The sequence below is a fragment of the Nomascus leucogenys genome, chromosome 21, assembly GCF_006542625.1.
Source record: "Nomascus leucogenys isolate Asia chromosome 21, Asia_NLE_v1, whole genome shotgun sequence".
NCBI lineage: Eukaryota > Metazoa > Chordata > Mammalia > Primates > Hylobatidae > Nomascus > Nomascus leucogenys.
This window is the reverse complement of record NC_044401.1, coordinates 21,410,666-21,426,482: the sequence shown is the minus strand read 5'-3', so window position 1 is coordinate 21,426,482 and position 15,817 is coordinate 21,410,666. Positions and strand designations below refer to the sequence as shown.

At 39.8% G+C, this 15,817-nt stretch overlaps 1 protein-coding gene across 1 annotated transcript in view; it reads left to right on the top strand.

Annotated features, from left to right (window-relative positions):
* Positions 1 to 15,817, top strand: part of CMSS1 (cms1 ribosomal small subunit homolog) — a 372,199-nt gene that overhangs the window by 13,236 nt on the left and 343,146 nt on the right. The gene's annotated exons all lie outside the window — the stretch shown is intronic.

Here is a 15,817-nt window from a genome sequence, read left to right as displayed (position 1 = left end):
ATCAGGAAAATGTTTACTTAGAAATGTTAAAAGTAGAATTTAAAACTGTGTACATGCTTTAATTATTTACACATGAAGAGAAAAATACTAAACGAAAATGCACCCATGCTATTGGTTGTTAATCCTGATTAGTGGACTTACAGGTAGTATGCTATGAGAAAAAGCAACACTAAATTGTTTTAAAAGACAAAAAAGGAAGGAAACAACTCAGAGATGAGGACATTTCTGTGAACAACCATATTATCCAAGCCATGAGCAGTAGAAGCTGCAGTTGAAGTCAGTGACAGACTAATCAAGTCTGCTAATATTGTGACTATAGCATTAATAATATCCTTCCCAAGATGGATTTCTGTGATGTCCTGTAACTTTATCAAGATTTAGATTGGTTCTCCAATTTAGTGTACAAAAATCTATGTTGGGATTCGTTTTAAATTGTAGATTTCTGAATCTTACCCCTATGCATTGTAATTCACTGGTTTGTGGATATGTCCAGTAATTCACATTTTTAATAAACTCTCAGAGTGATTTCTTCGACTCAGGTGGTCGGCCTACCACACTTGGAAAAGTGCTGCCATAATTGAACTTCCTTTAGATGTAAGTTTTATGTTTTCTTCACCTGGAACTCTGGCATACCTGGGTATGCATAGTTCAACACTCTGAAAGGCCACGACAGATTGGTATGGCACACAGTATTGGTGGAGCTCATTTCTTTTGAGCAACGCTGATATGTGTTGGTGAAGAAAATGTGGCTTGGGATGGTGGTCACTGATAACTTTCAGGCCCAGCTGCCTGAAAATTACCGGGCTTCTACTTGTTTCTACACCATTGATGTGCAAGCTTTTGTTTTCTAGGTAACTCTAATTTCATTACATAGTTTTTTACCTCTAGATGGCAGCAAAGGCTTGTTATTTTATCAGAACAAATCCAATTGTCATTCCCAAATCTTTTTTTTTTTTTTTTTTTTTTTTTTGAGATGGAGTCTCGCTGTATCGCCTAGGCTGGAGTGCAGGGCGATCTCAGCTCACTGCAAGCTCCGCCTCCCGGGCTCACGCCATTCTCCTGCCTCAGCCTCCCGAGTAGCTGGGACCACAGGCGCCCGCCACGATGCCCGGCTAATTTCTTGTATTTTTAGTAGAGATGGGGTTTCACTGTGTTAGCCAGGATGATCTTGATCTCCTGACCTCGTGATCCATCCGCCTCGGCCTCCCAAAGTGCTGGGGTTACAGGTATGAGCCACTGTGCCCAGCCATTCCCAAATCTTTAAAAAAAAAAGGCGGGGTGGGGTGACCTAGCGCAGTGGCTCACGCCTGTAATCCCAGCACTTTGCGAGGCTGAGGCGGGCAGATCACTTGAGATCAGGAGTTCAAGACCAGCCTGGCCAACATGGCGAAACTCTGTCTCTACTGAAAATACAAAACAGCCGGGCGTCGTGGCGTGCTCCTGTAATCCCAGCTACTTGGGAGGTTGAGGCAGGAGAATCGCTTGAACCCACGAGGCGGAGGTTGCAGTGAGCTGAGATCATGGCATTGCACCCCAGCCTGGGCCACAGAGCAAGACTCTATCTCAAAAAAAAAAAAAAAAAGTTTTTTTTTTTCTTGTATGACTTTTATCCTTGGATATGTTTCAGTAAATGAGGTATGGAGCATTAAAATATGTCATCTCTTGGATCATTTTTATAGAGCATTATGTCAAATAGCTCCAAGAAAGTTTTGTCCAAATTTGGAATGCATATTGCAAGAGAAATCCATGCATATGGCTCTTTTAAGACCACACAGTGAATGTTCTACTCAGAGTTGGAGGCTCCTGGGTTTCATCAGAAAGCAGATGTCTTGGAGGAGATTAAGCAAGTTGGAAAGCTCATTCATAGAAGAAAACGATTTTTTAATAAATGCTTAACCCAGTTCAACATGAAGACTGGGATTTGGAATTGCTTAAAAGTCTGAAGGATGTTGAGTTCAGTGAGGCAGAAGAAGTGGTTCCACCTAGAGAGCAGTAGAAAGAAGAGGAGTATATTCGTGGAATATATTAAATTCTAAAAGTGTTGGTTTGTTTTATCCATAGATTCTCAAAAGAAACCTAGCAATCTAGAAGACTCCCTGTTTATAGTAAGTTATTAGAAGGCATTGAGTCATAATGATCAAAAGAAGTATAGAAAGGTGAAGTGTTTTCAGTTGTTTTCAAAGTCTCAGTTCTATAGCCCGATTTCTACATGACTCTTTTGTTCTTTCACATTATCATGGAGCACAAATATACCAGAACAAAATCAGCATTTATGGGGAAACTATCAGATCTCAGACAGCTGGAGTCAGGATGTTTCCTTTTCTCTAAATGACATTAATTTTGTAAGTGCTTTGAACTTTTTGAGCTGTATTGACAACATGTTGTGTAAGAAAGCAGTGTGTTCTCAGAAGCGGTCCTGACTCCAGGGACTGCATCACACCTTAGCTCTAGAGGTTGAGAAGTTGAAGACTCTCAGAGACCTCTGGTCATTTTGATATGTGGTAATTGAGGTGGTGTGGGACAGTGGTTGGATTCAGGGCTGCTTACTGCCTTGGGGACTCAGCTGTGGAATTCTTGACCAAGGCCATGTGTTATCAGAATTGACAGTGTTTTTGTAGTTTTGTTTTTATCTCAGTGTTTAATGGGAAAGTACATAAGTAATGATGATGGATATGGTGATGAAAAGAAGGAAATGCTAAACTGAAGAAAAATATATTTGAAATATTATTGCCTTCTTTTCTTTTTTTGTCTTTTATATTGTTTGACAAATCACTGCTGATTTATGGGGAGTGGTGGAATGGAAATAAGAGATAATGAATCTGGCAGCTGGCCCAAAATTTCATAATGATGCTTTGGCTCTTTTCTCTTGATTTTTTTCAGAGCTCCCCTATTAAACAATAAAACTTTATCACTACAAGTTTTACATTTTATACAGGAAAGAGTTTTTCAAAGGGAAGCCCTTTGATTTGATTAGCTCATTCTCATTAACCTCCTATGAGAGATCATTTGGTTTTAAATAGTGTTCTACTGCTATGATTTATATTAAAGAGTTGTCCAGTATCTGATGCAAAGGTTAGAGTAAATAGGTTTCTTTATTCTGTAATGTATCATGGTTTGTGGTTGTGCCTAGTCACCTCCCAATCTCTCTTTCTGTGGAAATTATACAGTCGGCAGTGGGGGCAATCCAAGAATAAACATTGAAATAAAGTTTTCAAAATCCCTCCAAACCCAGTTGCCCCCACCTTGTGTCAGACCAAGCAACAGATGTAGCAATACTTTGTCAAAATAAAATATACTAACCTTAAATACTTGTCTTCCTCATTTGTCCTCTTTTTATCCATCTATGAACTTCTTTCCTTTTACTCAGCTTTTCTTGTTTTGTACCCTTTCCTCCCTCCCCTCTCCTATTTCTTTCTCATTTCTTCATTTGCACCCATTTAATTGTTTTAGTCATTCTCAGGCTTACATCTTATAACAGCCTTTGGGTAGTATCTAGAGCACAAGCCGTGGAGCCAGTCTTGGGTCTTGATTCTAGTTTTGGCACTAACTAGCTGTGTCTCTTTGAGCAAACACTTTACCCATATAAACCTCAGTTTCCTCATTTGTAATCTTCATCGGGGGATTAAAATACCTACTTGTAAGTTTTCTTTGGGGAGTAGAGATATTGTGTAGTAAAGTCCCTGGCCCATCTAAAATTTCGGGTGTTAGTTGTTCCTGTTGTGATGATCATCATCATCTTTGTCTTTTTCCTTATATCACTTCTTAAGATGCCTATTTCTTGGTCATAATCCTAACTTCTTTGATTGTTTTACCTTTCTTGTTTTTCTGCTTTATCTCTCAACTTTCCTCTCTCTCCAATTATTTATAGGCAATATGTTGCCAAGGTTAGGAGTTAAGGCAGCTGAATAAGCAGCACTGATTCCTGGGCTATACTAACCACCTTTGACCCAGAAAAGGCCCCCTCACATGTCCTTTATCCTCCTTACGCTACTTTGTCTGGTCCTTGTGAATCTTTCTTTTTTAGAGTTCACCTAGAAACATTATCTGTTCTTTCCTGTTTTCATGTCTTTTGTTTGAAAAATGCAGTAGTTCTGTTAAATCACCTGGAAAGTCCTTTGGCCTTGACATTCTGTGATTCTGTGAAAAGAACAAATGCAGGCCAGCTATGGCTACCAGGTGTTTTATTCGCCATATGAGCTTTTGTTGAGCACCTACTATGAGCACTATTTAAGTCCTGGGTAGTATAAATTTTATATGCCCAGAGAGCCTGTTAGGATGCAGAATCGCTGCAGTGGGAATTAATAGGTCTGGGAATGTGAAACTCTGCAAAGTCATATGTGATTCTGATGAAGGTGGTCAATGACTGCATTTTAAGAAACATTGATATAAGGAGTTCAAAAATAAATGATAGCTGATTCTTGCTTTTGAGATGATAGCATAGGAGGGGTAACAAATAATTATGAGGCAGAATGACGTGCAGTAATAGAGTTACAGACAGCAGTTTTGGAAACTCAGTGGAAAACTAAAAAGTAAGGAAAGTTTTCCAGAGGAAGTGACACATGTGGGATGAGTAGGATTTTAGTATGAGGAACAAAGGAAGAAGAGTATTTCAGCCCTACAAACAGCATGATCAAAGGTAAGAAAGCCCAGTAGTATGTGGGAGGATAGTTAGTCTGGTGTCCTGGTGAAGATATGAGGGTATGTCCAGAGTTTCAAAGGGAGATGAAACGAAAGATGAAGGCCACGGTAGAAGGTTTGGACTTTGGGCACTAAGCAATTTTAAGTGCTGTTTTCTGGGAGGCTGGAGAATTGCCGTGATCAGAATGGTATTTAAGGCTGGATTATAGAGGTGAGGATTTAAGTGTAGTAGATTAACTATCTTACAGTACCATCTGTCCTAAAGTCTGGGCTTGGGGAGTAGTAGTACAAATAAGCGGGGAGGACAGAGAAAGAAATAATATGACAGAGTGGAGGATGAGCAGAGAAGTGGAAAATAGTTCCCAGATGTTGAACCTGAGCAGTGGGGAAGGTGATGGACCATCAATAGAGGCGAGACAGAGCAATTCAAGAAAGATAGTATATTGCGTTATGGGCACATACTAAGTTTGAAGTGTATAGTTGGGCCTTCCATGTGGAACTGTTTGGTAGAGTTGAAATTTTGGAGATGTTGCTTTGAGGATCATGGTAGAGAAATTGTTGATACTATTCTAGTGCCTGAGACAGCCAGAGAGAAAAATGTAATTCCCACTCAGCTGCCACTCTTTTCTTCTCCCACCATAGGTACTTCTACATCCCTTTCCTGGAGCCTGAGATGAATTTTGTGGGACCCTACCATGTGCCCACATCCTCTGCACAAGGCCACTCTATCTTACGATAAGAATGTAACTAGTTCTGAGAACAGCCACCTAAGGAGGCATTTCTTCCCATTACTTGAACAGTACATAGTCATTGAACCATTATCCAGGGAGTGATTGGCTTGCTAAGGGAAAGGAAATCCTGCGCCTCTCTTCCAGTAACCTGGCTGGCCCCTCAGCCATTGTGTCTGAACCAAACAGACAGATTACATAAACTTGTACTCTCAGAAGGGTTTGCCACTTCGTGGCATAGAGCCATGCAGTAAGGACAGGATAGCCTCCCTAAAGCATATTTCCTTCCTCATTAGCAGTCTGAGAAAAACCTGGAATAGGACCATATTTGATAGGTTTGGCCTAAAAAAATAGTAATAATCGTCCATTGTTCTCCCTAGTCTTCTCATTGTCCTTAGAAGCTATAATCAGGAGCCTCAGAAGCATTTATATTTTTCAGTTTCTGTAATTAATACACACTCTTATAATCAGAAAATTTCATATGAAATAAATGGGCTGCTTATATAAATTACTATGAGAGCTATTCTTCTCAGCATGATCCCTACTCACTGATTCCCTCCCTGTTACCCTAAAGGAAGAACTATCTGCCTCTTGTGTTATGGAACTTTTGAGGACCTCTTGCAGTTTTTAGTTAGCTCCTGTTTATATAAAACAGTGGTTTTCTGAAGCTTCAAAAGTGACTGATCTCAGGCACAGTGAATTCAGGCAAGAACACCATGAAAAGGCATAAGAATAGAAAAAGAATAGCTTTTTCTGGTTAAAGAGAAGAGAGGAAAAAAAACAGCCAAACCACTAATTGTAAAGGATAATAATGCATTTTTGAGGAATTACTTTGAGTTGTTTGAAGAGTGTCTGTGTTGATGCAGATTATTGTATTGTGAGGGGAGACATAGGAGCCAACTTGACAACTTTCCTTTGCAGTGGCAGTTTTTACTTGGGATGCTTCCTTGGTTTGCAGTTTTGTACTCCTGAATTTGGAGACTGACAAGGTTGAACTCTAACACTTCTCCTTCTGACCTGGGAAGATACATAGTGATTATTTCTAAAAAATGATTTTGGGAGTGCCAGTCTTATTAAGTTACAGTGTTCCTTGAGAAATAGAAATCCAGATTTAGAGTGTACCATCTGGGAAAATTTTCTGTTTCTGCAAAGGCAGAATCACACCAAATGTGGCCTAAGTTGGTGGTGCTTGTCTTTATAGTGGCTGGACCTTGATCCCTTGATTGCCTTTTCTGAAAGTCTTGGGTCATTATCATGACTGTCAAGGCAGCCACCTACTTATAAGCTCAGATGTGCATGGTTGTGATGCTCCTTCCATGAATCATTTTCACTCACTTCTGATGCTTTTCTGTCCCATCATCTCTGAGGCTAATCAGGTACCTCCTGCTCTGTACGTATTGATTGCCTGTCCAAGCTCATTCTTCATGCTTGGCATTTGTGTCCTTTGCTTATAGAATCTTGCCTTAGGATAAAGTGGACACTGACTGCACCTTTTGTCTTCTGAGAACAGTCTCCTAATGAGAACATGAGCTTCTCTTTGGACTTGCTTTCTCACATCTCCTATCCCAGGTCAGTCTTCCCTGTGCCTGCCCATTTGTGTGGGGCTTGGCTTCTCACATTCATTATCTCTTGTCACCCTAACAGTGGCTTCAGGGAAGCAGGTGGAGTTGGAAGGAGAGGCAAATCACTATTGGCTATGGTGATCATGGAAGGTTTCAGAAGAGGCGAGCATTGATACAGACCCTTCAGTGTGGGTCTTACTTCACTTGACAAGAGATGAAAATTGTGTCCATGTAGAGAAGTGGGGAGGAGAAAGGGGAAAGCCCTGCATATGTTTAGGGACATTCTGAGTGTTCTGGCTGAAGTGGCAGATTTGTGAGATGGAGCACAAGGAGGTAACATTAGATAACCTGTCTGTCACCACAGATAGTGGAAAGGATCAAATTCAACTATAATGAATTTAAAACCCCTCGCAACTCAGTGCGTTGCCATGGAAAGAGAATGGGGCAACAGAATCAAACTGTTTTCACTCCTCAGTTTTGTGACATACTAACAAAATGACCTGGAACAGCTTTCCTTAGGTGTCAGAGTTTTAATCTACTTATCCCTGAAGTTGTCATAATACCTACTTTCTAGGGTTGTTGTAAAATAAAATAATATTGTATAATGGATTTGTTTTTTGCCCTCCCTTTTATAATGTGTTACCTCACTACGCAGAAACCTTCTGTGAAGACACAGAGACTCCCTAGTGCTGTATTCATGGTTCTTCACAATCAACAGGTCTGTGCCCTTTAAGCCTTACCCTGCCCCAACCATCTCAACTTCATCCACATTGCACTGCTCGCTGAGCACAGTTGAGCTCTTAGTTACCTTTTAAGCTACGCCTTAACTCCCACCTTTTATTCCAAACTTTAACACCTGCATCGCTGCCTGGCACAACAATGAGCAATATTGCGTGCTTCTTAAATATTTGTTGGCTCATTCTTGTAGGTGATTGGTTGAGGAATGAAGGAAGCCTGTATCCTAATAGAAGACATTCATGCCTCTGGTGGTTATAAGCTAATAATACAGAGGGAATTGCAGCTTCTCAGAGAGGACGTTTTAGAAAGGTCTAAACAGTAGAGAGTTATCTCTTCAATTCTTGGGATTCCTGCTGAAAACCAATTCCCTTCTCCCCCGACTCCATTTAAAGCTAAGGTGGTTGGTTTCTAGACTCTATTTCTCCCAAGGGCACATGAAAAATGGAAAGCTCTAGTTGACCTGAAAATTCTAGTTTATAATTTAGGTATCTTTGAAAGAGACAGAAGTACAAAATACTGTAATAATACAAATATAAATGTTCAAGTATGAACATGCTCTGGGCCAGTCTGTCAAGTAAGTGGAAACAATTATACAACAAAACTCTTCAGTATAGGTTTTTGAAGTTGCTTTGAGGCTTATGTTTAGTCAGATTCAAAGTTCTCATCTCTAGACACCAGACATAGGAGTTTTCATATGAGTTGTCAGATTTTTCCCACAGTGTTATATAAGAGTGGAACTGGCTTATAGAGTCACTTAGTCCATCTCTTTAATGTGGTGATTTTTAACCAGAGGGCAATTTTGCCCTCCAGGGAATATTTAGCCATGTCTGGAGACATTATTGTCACAGTTGGGGGATGCTACATGGTATGTAAGTAGAAGCCAGGGATGCTTCTAAACATTATACAGTGCATGAACACCTCCTCCTTCCCCACAACAAAGAGTTACCGGGCCAAAACCATTAATAGTCCTAAAGTTGAAAGAATGCTCTAATGGGGAGGAAAAGCTGATAGGATTAGGGGTAAAAGAAATTCGTAGAATCTTTTTTTTTTTTTTTTGAGACAGAGTCTTGCTCTGTCGCCCAGGCTGGAGTGCAGTGGCGTGATCTCGGATCACTGCAACCTCTGCCTCCCAGGTTGAAGCGATTCTCCTGCCTCAGCCTCCCAAGTAGCTTGGATTACAGGTGCCCGCCACCATACCCGGCTAATTTTTATATTTTTAGTAGGGACAGGGTTTCACCATGTTGGCCAGGCTGGTCTTGAACTCCTGACCTCATGATCTGCCCGCCTTGGCCTCCCAAAGTGCTGGGATTACAGGCATGAGCTACCATGCCCAGCCAATTCATAGAATCTTAGAGAAGGAAACATCTAGTAGTTTTGACATCTATAAGTGAAAAAATGAGGAAGAAATTTAATTTCTGGGGGAAAAAAACTCATGCAGGTTGTTGGCTTATTTATGCGCCAACTTCATTTCCCAAAAGGAATTTTAAATGATTTAAGGAGGGTGGCAAGACTTCAAATTCAGAAGTCATTGGAAGTTAGAACCAGATGTGATCTTAAAGATCACCAAGTTCAATTCGCTTATTTCACAAAGGTTAAATGACTTGTCCAGGGCCTCACAGCTGACTAGAAAAGGCATAAACTAGAACCTGATCTATTTGCCTGCCTCCAGTGCTCCTTCCCCCAATCACTTCACTTAACTGAGGCTTTGTTAATCTACTATAGTCTTCCTTAATCTCCAGTTTATTGGTAGAGATTGACAGTTTCCCACTTGATTAAATGTTGTCTGATACTCTTGTTTCTTGTTTCATTTCTTGCCCAGGTTAATAAGCTCTTCAAGGGCAGTGAATCTTTCATCTCCATAATATCTGTCCCAGTGGCAAGTGAGAGGTAAACAGTTTAATGTGTCATGATCAGTGGATTGATCGATTGTGTACATGTGATGCTTTGAAGAAAACATATTGCATACTAAGATACTGTGCATGTCACTGAGACTCAAGTTTGGTTGCATAAGGATCATTTCCACTCACTTGATTGACAGATTGGTCCACAGTATATGCACATTTGAACATTTATATTTGTGTTAATACATTGTACCTTTGTTTCTTTCAAATATATCATAAACTAGAGTTTTCAGAGAAACTGGAGCTTTCCATTTCTACTATGCCTGTGGCAGAAAAAGAATCTAGATAACCAACCACCTTTGCCTTTTGCCAGAACAGCAGATAACTCCCTCTGTTGTTTAGACCTTTCTAAAAGGTCCTCTCTGGGAAGTCTCAATTCCCTCTGTATTAGCTTGTAACCACCACAGGCATGAATGTTCATTAGTAACCTCACCTCCACCTATCCAAAATGCCTCAGGAATGGCTGAGGACAAGGTAGGCTTTGTAGGTCTGTAGGGCTTATATTTGTATATTGTATTTGTCCAAACATGGCTAGCCTTTAAAGAGCTAAACAAAACAGAGGCACAATCCCATCATAAAAATGGGCTAAGGACATGAATAGACAATTCTCAAAAGAAGATATACAAATGGCAAACACACATACAAAAAAATGCTCAACTTCACTAATTATCAGGGAAATGCAAATCAAAACCGCAGTGCAATACCACCTTACTCCTGCAAGAATGGCCATAATCAAAAAAATTAAAATAATAGATGTTGTTGTGGATGTGGTGAAAGGGGAACACTTTTACACTGTTGGTGAGAATGTAAACTAGTACGAGCATGGAAAACAGTGTGGAGATTCCTTAAAGAACTAAAAGTAGATCTATCATTTGATCCAGCAGTCCCATTTCTGGGTATCTACCCCAGAGGAAAAGAAGTCATTATATGAAAAAGATACTTGCATATGTGTGTTTATGGCAGCACAATTCGCAATTGCAAAAATATGGAACCAGCTCAAATGTCCATCAGTCAACAAGCGGATAAAGAAAATGTGGTATATATACACCATGGAATACTACTCGGCCATGAAAAGGAACAAAATAATGGCATTCGTAGCAACCTGGATGGAATTGGAGACCATTATTCTAAGTGAAGTAACTCAGGAATGGAAAACCAAACATTGTATGTTCTCACTCATAAGCAGGAGCTAAGCTATGAGGACACAGAGGCATAAGAATGATACAGTGGACTCTGGGGACTCAGAGGAAAGAGTGGGAGGGGTGTGAGGGATAAAAGACTACACATTGGGTGCAGTGCACACTGCTCGAGTGATGGTTGCACCAGAATCTCAGAAATCACCACTAAAGAACTTACTCATGTAACCAAACACCACTTGTTCCCCAAAAACCTATTGAAATAAATAAATTAAAACAGAGGCAAAAAAAAAAAAGATGGTCTCAGGTAACCCCTCAAATATCATACCAGGACCATTTGGCTATGAGGAGGAAGAACTCACTAAAATAAGAAAACTAGTTTCAGTTTTTCAAAATATTGCCTCAAATAATAAGATAAGTTTTATTTCCCTTGATCAACAATTTTGACAATGAAATTTTAAATGATGCCACAAGTAAAAGTGATTATCCCTGGGATGGCTGACTGCAATGCCAAAGGTTATTCCTGAATACATTTTTATGGCAGCATTCTAAGTGTAAAACCTGGTACCTGGTGGAATGTTGACAGATTTGTAAGTGCTCCCATGTAAATGGTGTTAATTCATTATCAAATTATGAAGTACTTAGAGGTGTTGGCCAGTTAACTCGCTAGACTCCCTCAAGATTCCTTACCCTACAGCGTTGCCTTTGGGGGATGCCTGCTCTGACATATTGACTGCCCAAAAGCTTTACGCTTCTTGATGTACTTTGAGGAATGGAAAGGGTCCATCTGCTGGAAAGGAAAGGGCTTGGAGTTTAAGTAAAATGAATTTAAATGGGGTTTAAGGTTTGAGAACCTTAGTAAACTACTTGTCTTCCTTGCCCTTTCTTGTATTTGCTTCACTGTGCCATAAGTTGAATGGAGTCCTTTGTTTTGTTTCATCTAACTGCGTTATTGAATGTGTGTTCTGGACCCTTCCCAAGAAATGCTGCAGATTTAAGTTGAGGGCCTGGGATTGAGAGAGAAACAGACCTTGTAGGTGTCAGACAGCCTGCTTCAGCTCAGCCAAAGATTTAGGCATCTATGCTTTGCTGCAGTTATAAAACTGGGAATCTTCCCACCCAATAAAATGGAAGTTTTTATTCAGCTTTCCTTTTAAATAAAAAGGAAACTTGGAGAATAAACCTTCTGTTTGTCATGCCAGCCACTAGAGGGTAGAACAGCCACATTTCCTAGGACAGGTGTAATTTAAAGAGAGGGACTATGGTCAGAATACATTTGCCAGTGCTTGTCAATACAGATGCTTTCTGACTTATGATGGGGTTAAAACCACATAAACCCACTGTGAGTTGAAAATATTAAAAGTTGAAAATACGTTTAATACCCCTAACCTACTGAATATCGTGGCTTAGCCTAGCTCACCTTAAACATGCTCAGAGAACACTTACATAAATCTACAATTGGGCAAAATTGTCTAGCAACACAGTACACTGTAGAGCAGGGGCCCCTAAACCCTGGGCCACGGACTGGTAGCAGTCCATGGCTTGTTAGGAGCAGAGCGGCACACAGAAGGTGAGTGGCAGGCAAGCGCTCATTACTGCCTGAGCTCTGCCTCCTGTCAGATCAGCAATGGCATTAGATTCTCATAGGAGCACGAACCCTATTGTGAACTGCACGAGAGGGATCTAGGCTGAGCACTCCTTATGAGAATCTAGCTAATGCCTAATAATCTGAGTGGACAGTTTCATCCCGAAACCATCCCCCCAGCCCCCCGCCCATGGAAAAATTGTCTTCCATGAAAACAGTCCCTTGTGCCAAATTGGGAACTGCTGCTGTACAGTATCGGTTGTTTACCCTCATGATTGTGTGGCTGTCTGGGAGCTGTGGCTCACTGCCACTACCCAGCACTGGGAGAGAGTATCTTACAGCATATTGCTAGCCCAGAAAAAGATCAAAATTTGAATTACCATTTTAGGGCACAATTAACCAGCAGAAGAGTTTGTTAAAATGCAGCTTTCTGGGCCCTACGCCCGCAGAGATTCTGACTGGATAGCTCTAAGTGGAACTTAATATCAGGGGATTCTCACACAGGTATCTTGGATTTTACTTTGAGACACGCTGATCTATAAGAGTTTTGGGGCATGCATTTTCGCCTGACTGTCTTTTCTCTTGGGATTACAAAGCAAAATGATTATTTGGAGGAAAAAAATCTTAACAATAACAGAAATCAGGGTATAGGAAAAAGCTAGAGTGTTGGTTAATTTAAAGGTCTTTCCCTGCCTTTGTCCAACATATTTCAAAGGAGACTCACTTTGTAAATATTCAGAATCAAAGAAGCTACCAAAATGTTTTTATTGGGAGTTTTACTTCAACCAGTAAAGACCATGGAATCCTTAGACTACAAATCTCTAAACATTTTTGATAAAATATCCCTTCTATGACCATCTCACAGCTCCCCTAATTTTATCCTTTATGGGTTATGTGGTTTGGCTCTGTGTCCTCACCCAAATCTCCTAACTGTAATCCCCATGTGTCGAGGTAAGGACCTGGTGGGAGGCGATTGGATCGTGGGGCGGTTTCCCCTGCTGTTCTTGTGATACTGAGGGAGTTCTCATGAAACCTGATGGTTTAAAAGTGGCAGTTTCCCCTGTGCACTCTCTCTCTCTCTTGCTGCCAGGTGAGATGTGCCTTGGCTTTTCTTTGCCTCCTGCCATGATTGTAAGTTTCCTGAGGCCTCCCCCAGCCATGAGGAACTGTGAATCAATAAAACCTTTCTTCTTGATAAATTACCCAGTCTCAGGTATTCTTTATAGCAGTATAAAAATGGACTAATAAAATGGGTGTCATGAAGACCTAAAGCCTAATGTCTTAGCATTGTAAAATATAGTTGTGGAGACCTTACAAAGAGTGTATGTAATTTTATCATGATCTTGATTGAACAAGTATCAAGATTCTTTCTCATGTGTGCAGATTCAAGTGTAGTAATACACAACGTCCTCCTAGTAAGGATGACAATTTTATTTTTGTCAGTGCCCCTAGAGAGCAGTGGCATCCTCCTGGGGAAAGTTTTGCCATTGCTTTTAAATAGAAAAAACATGATAAAATCATTCAAATCTGTGATAGGATTCTACCTTTTAAAGAGTTAAAGAGATAGTGGGAATGTGAGTAAAATGAAACTTGGTTCTGAAGCGAGGACTTAGACCAATGAAAGAATGGTATGAGTTTTTCAGAGAGACGAAAAAGCAGTCTATCTTCTGTGAGCCCTCATGGACCAAAGAATACAACCCTCCACCCCCACATATTTCATATGAAGATTTCTGAAGGTTTTCCAGTGTCACTTCCTCTTTCTTTCCTGGTTTTTGGGGGAGTTCTATGATTATATGTCAATGAAAAAGGAAGTTCTGTAATCTTCTAATCTCTTTCTCTCTCTCCTCTCTCATATGCACACAAAAAAATAAGAAATCTTTTCAAAATTAAAGGCCAGAAATCTACAGTGTGTCATTTTAGGTGTAATTCTATAGAAAAAAAGATGTTTTGCAGAAATTATGCTGCCTTTATGAACTTTAATTAGTAACACTTGTAATAATCTACACGTTATTAATGTGTCTCCTAAAATTTATTTTGATGCTGATACAAATTATTATACTGAAGGAATCCTCCCAGTAGAGGTACTTCTGAAAAAGAGGTATTCCTTGAAGGTTTGGTAAATTTCCAGTTATGTTAGATTAACTACTTAGGAAGCCTCTATATAGTTAAAATCTGGAACAAATGATTAAATGAGAATTTGTGCATTATCATAATAGAACACAAGACTTATGGTGTTAACTTTATTATAGAGAATTTCTGTAGCTCACATAAGAAATTGAATCCTTTCAAAATGGGTGGGCTGATGAATAGCCCAAATTTGGCTCCCAAACTCTATTAGTTACAAGTGTGCCAAGAATGGATTTCTTCCCTCCCCCCGTCCCCCACCAGCACTTGGGACAGCCAAGAGGAACCTGGGGTGATGGGAATCCCTTGGCTGGTTATCTCTGCCTCTTTATCTGTTTCCCCCAGTGCCACCCAAGCATGTGTTTTGTTTATGCCATTATGTGACAAAGTTGGGAAGACTTTGTTCTTAAATTCTGATTTCCATTGTTCATAATTTTATGATTAGTTGATCGATGCCTTCCAAAATATTACATGTACCCACTCTCAGTAACTAGAAAAAGATATCATGAAGCAGCAGCATTATCATTGTCTGTTTTGAAAGAGCTAAAATTAAGTTTGCCATTCCTTCTGGAGTTCTGGCCCAAGTGATTTAAAAAAAGTTTTAATAAACATTTAGACCATCATGTATTTTGTAATACAGTTGGGTCACTGTTGATTCCTAAGATAAATGTGTTTAAACATAAGCTTTCTCATTCATCAGCAGCCTCAGCTTTCATCCAAATTTATTTAATGATGATGCAAGCCCATAGCGTTGGTGTTGCAGTTCGTCACCATGGAAGTGTTTCTGTCAACAAATCCTCGCTTTACTATCATGAAATTGATTTTGCAGGGGAAAGGAGGATAATTATGAAAGCTTCCTTTTACTCTTAAAGATCTTCACAGTTTGCCTGGATGTCTAAATGAATTGCATTTAAAATCAATAACTGGCAATAAAATTAACCACACTAAATTAACAATTATGAGGTTAGAAAAAGGGAAATGGCAATAAGCTACTTTGTCTGAAATCGTCTTTTTGGAATGTGACTTGGGGACCACACTTGTAACTTAAAATGTTCCCTGAAAGCTATTGTTCTTTGCTCAGAAGTATGGATTATCCCCAGGGAGTCCCATGAGGCAGATACCAGAATTTCTAGGAGGATTTGGCTGAGTTATTCTCATCTATATTGTAAATGGCATAATAATCACAGAAGAAATTTGCACTATATTACTTCTTTCAACTAATATACTGTATTTTTTTTAATATGCCTTTTCTGTAGCTTATGTTCATAACTATCTTTGGCTTTTATTTGCTTGTTTAAAAAAAGCTGTAAGAGGTTAAAACAAAAAAAACTATAAGCTTCTGAATGCAGGCCCCTTATGAGCAGGGTAGGTAGCACCTACATTAAGTAATTCAAACTGTTTTGGG